This window comes from Pinus tabuliformis, chromosome J (genome assembly GCF_031772625.1).
Source record: "Pinus tabuliformis cultivar Carrire ecotype Pingquan chromosome J, CPIR1, whole genome shotgun sequence".
NCBI classification, from domain to species: Eukaryota; Viridiplantae; Streptophyta; class Pinopsida; order Pinales; family Pinaceae; genus Pinus; species Pinus tabuliformis.
The window spans coordinates 289,111,713-289,116,101 of NC_142295.1; positions in this window are offsets into that span (position 1 = coordinate 289,111,713).

The window sequence follows — 4,389 nt, forward strand, 5'->3', positions numbered from 1 at the left end:
GCTTCTAAAAAAAAAAAAAAAAAAAAAATTAAAAATTTTGTATAAGCGTGAAAACCAATCACTGATTGGCAGTCTTATACAGAAAATATAAAGTGAAAATCAGGAACACCTGACACCCTATATTTTCCAAAAAAAAAATTCTCTCTCTCTCGTTTCACAAGTTTTGTGACACTCCACTCCATCTCATTTCACTCCACTTCATTTCATTCCACTCCATTTCATCCACTTCATTTCATTTCACCAATAAAAGTTTCTTTCATGACTATTTTCATTCAGTCAGTTATCATTTCTCCATCTCCATTCAATCAAGTGGTTGTTGTGTCAGTTTCCGCAATTGGAACCAGTTTCCGCAGCCAGAAGTAGTTTCCATAGCCACCACTCTGTTTTTCAAATTGACAGTCAAGATGTTAGTTCAATAATCATGAAAGCAAATGCAGGTATGACTGAGGACATATTATGAAGACATGGAGCACCTAAAGGCATCAATAAGGAGCAGTTGGTCAAGGGTTAATGGACAACAAATGGAAACAATTCCAAGGTATGAGTAAAAAAATTTAATTCAAATAGCAATCAAAGCACATTTTTGCATAGTTATTAAACCAAAAGCTCCACTATATGCAATGATTGTCATGATAGCTCCATAACCATTCCACGACATTCCTCCACGAACCATGCATTTATTTTCCAAATGGTCTTATGATTAGCCTTCGAATTTAATTTGTGTTGGCAGCATTTTAACACTCCACCTGTAATCATAAGGACGTAGTCGATTTGACTACGAATCTTCTCAGTTGCACAAAATCCGCAGCCGTTTCATGAACACGTTTGCATCTATTCTGCAGCCACCCAATTTAAAATTATGCAAGATGCACTGTACTCTCCCTACTGTTCTATTGACATCACGGCTGCATTTCCACCTTGCTCACATAAGCCTTCACCCCTTCACGAATTCACTTCCACTGTCTGTCCTCTATTTTCCACTCACAGTCATTGGTTTTCTCCATGAACTCTGTCACTCCCATAACCAGCCGTCTCACTTCCGCGAAACCCTCCTCACGCAAACGAGTTTTAAGAACAGAAGGAAAGATGAGTCTATTGTTGAGAGCAAAACTGGAAGGGCCCAATTTTTTAGAAGGATACCCGTAAGTGAAAGACTTACTGCAAAAGGAAAGATGGCTATGTTTCATTCAAAAATTTAAGGGCCACAATAAGGAGATTACAAAGGCTCTTGCGAGGTATTTTAACGGCTAGGAGGTGCAGATTGGAGACCTCAAGTTTACAGTCACCGAGGCATCCATAGCAGCTGCTACAAAACTTCCCCAGGAAGGTGAACGCTGGTTCAAGAACAAGAGTTTTGACGAGCAGGCTTGGAGAGTCATACTACGCAACCCAGGTATGGACGTAACTATATTCAAAAGAGGAATTCTTGTCCATGCTTTAAAAGAGGAGTGGGCCAGCTTACTGTTAATCATTCAAAAGTTCATTACTTGTGAAGGCCATTTTGGGGCAATGTATATGTATCATACTCGGTTGTTAATGAACTTTTTAGAAAACCAAACCCTCAATCTACCCTACTTTTTATTGCTAAGCTTGAAAAAGATGTGCACAACAGTCCAAAAGAATATAGAAGACATAGAGCCCCATTTGTATCATCATGGGCTTGTGAGAATTCTAATTGAAGACCAATTGAAGAAAAATAGGGACACCTCGGAATGGTTTTTGGTGAGAAACTAATTTCAAGAGCCACCCGAGGTACCTGAAAGCAGTACACCAAGAAGGAGTAGGAGGAAGGAGAAAAGTGTAATAATTCAAGACCCTCCTATTAGCAAAACCAAAGAAGTTGATCAAGAAGAGAGGCTGGAAAGAACCAAGGATAGAAACCAAAGAAAATCAAAAGGGAAACGAAACATAAAAATTGTATATCAAACTTTAGAGCCTTCTCAAAAAGAAGATCACCAAACACTGTCCGAAAGGTTAGCTTATCTTAAAGAAAAAGCGGTTGCAGCCAAGAAGAAACGAAAGGAAAAACAGAGTAAGGAGGAAGATACTAGTCCACAGCATGTGAGAAGAAGCTCTAGGCTTAAAGGGAAATTAAAGACAGTAAAAACCAAAGGGCCCCACTTTATTGATTTGGGGGAGGAAACCTTAAAAAAGCCTCCAGCAACCTCTCCTGACCATAGTCCACACCATACTTCCATTTCACAGCCAGATGTTGACATGAGTCCTTCTCGGCCAGAGTTTGAAATCAGTCCCTCTCAACAGGATTTTGGGGTCAGCCCAAGGAAGGCTACACCCGAGGTAGACCCAAATCAGCAGGAGATGTATGATTATATAGAATCCTTAGAGAAGACAGCTACAAGTCCAAGCACGTCATCCACTCAGCCTCACATAGCACAAGAAGCTCTAGTCCAATCATTGAAACAAGAAGTCTTTGAATTGGAGGTTTTAAATAGACATATTAAAAATGAAAATGAAGCATTAAAGAAGCAAAGCAGATTGGACAAGATCATTCATGACAACACTATGCTACATCTGGGACTGTGGCAGAAAAAGAACAAGAAATTAAAGAAAAAGTGCAGGAAGTTGAGTAGGGAATTGATCAGTCTCAAATTTAGATGCTTGATGAGGAAGCCCAGGATGGTAGTAATACCAAGGAAGAGGAGAAGAGGACTGGATGTACTGGTAGAAGCTTCAGAGCACATGGACTAAAGGGAGGATGATCAAAATTTTGGTTGCATGGGGACATGAAACACCTTCACAGTGGGGGTATGTTGAGCCCCAAACTTGCATCTTTCCTATACAGCTTTCTAGACTTTTTCCATTTACCTGGACCTCCTAAGTTGTCAACATCATTGCATATTAGTTTAAAAGAGCATATAAAGTGGTTTCCTAACTATGTTTTGTGTCTGCTGTTTGAATTAGATTTTTGCTCATTGAGCTGCAAAATCTTGTCACTTTCCGTAGCTAGTTCAACTTTCCGCAGCCTTTTTGTTAAAGTCTATATTGTAGGTGTCTTCAGGCAAATCAGGCCACATGGGCAAGTTGGAAATGACGTGGACATGGACTGAGTCCTACTGGCTCAGTCGAATTCACCAAAGAAGGCCGTGGTCAAAGGTGGTCAAGCGGTGGTCAACAGAAGAGTCATATGGTAACAGGACTCCGCTTTTCAACACGTGAAGACATTGCATGGCCGTTCCTAGATCTCTAGGGACATATCAACACCGGTGGACTGCTCCATAAGGCGAATCCAACAGCCACCCTCAATAGATTTAATCACCACGGCAGCCATGATGCTAGATCCCTGGACGTCGTTGTTCACGTGTCCTCTGTCAGCGTAGATTTTAGGAAATTAGTTATGTCATCTTCTGTTATAAATAATGCGTTCTCATACGCATAATAGTTAGCCTTTGTAATGTATTGTTGACTGTTAACGAGCCCACTGTGCCGTGACTTTATTTCTTTGTTATGACTGTGTTTTGAATACATGAGAAGACTTTGTTCATAAGCATAATTCGTGGTTGATAGCTGTTGCCCGAGGTTGTGCAGAGGGCCCCTGCACACACTGAGGTTTTGTTTATTGCTGTATAGTTTCATGCTTTATTTCTTTACGTTCCTTATGCCATAAATATTCACTTGTATATATTGCCTTTCTTATGGTATTAACGCTTCATTTCTGTCCATAATTTTTCATGCTTTATAATGTTGTTAACTGATCAGTGTCTTTGTTTCAGATTACAGTAGGCAGCCCGGGCATTTGCACATAGTTTTACAATGACTAATGACATGGAATCCTTCTTGTCCTTCTGCTGATTTATTTTTCTTAGTTTTAATTCTAGCACTGTTTTATTTATTTCAGTTTTGTTCATTTGCTTTATTAGTTAGATTAGATATTAAATTACTCATGTCATTTTCAGTTACCTTTGAAAGCCATAGCGAGACTAATGGTGAGGGATTGAAGTATGAGTGTGTAGTTTGATGTTAGTTTATTTTTCTGCAAGTTAGTTATTGAATTGCTCATGTCATTTTCAGTTACCTCCGAAAGCCATAGCGAGACTAATGGTGAGGGATTGAAGTATGAAGTTGTATTTTGATATTAGTTTATTTTTCTGCAAGTTAGTTATTGAATTGCTCATGTCATTTTCAATTACCTCCAAAAGCCATAGAGAGACTAATGGTGAGGGATTGAAGTATGAGTGTGTAGTTTGATATTAGTTTATTTTTCTGCAAGTTAGTTATTGAATTGCTCATGTCATTTTCAGTTACCTCCGAAAGCCATAGCGAGACTAATGGTGAGGGGTCAAAATATGAGTTGATGTAATTTGATTTTAACTCTACTTTGCTTGCAGTTTTTGGATTTCTTTGAGTTCAGTTTCTTTTGTATTTAGACAA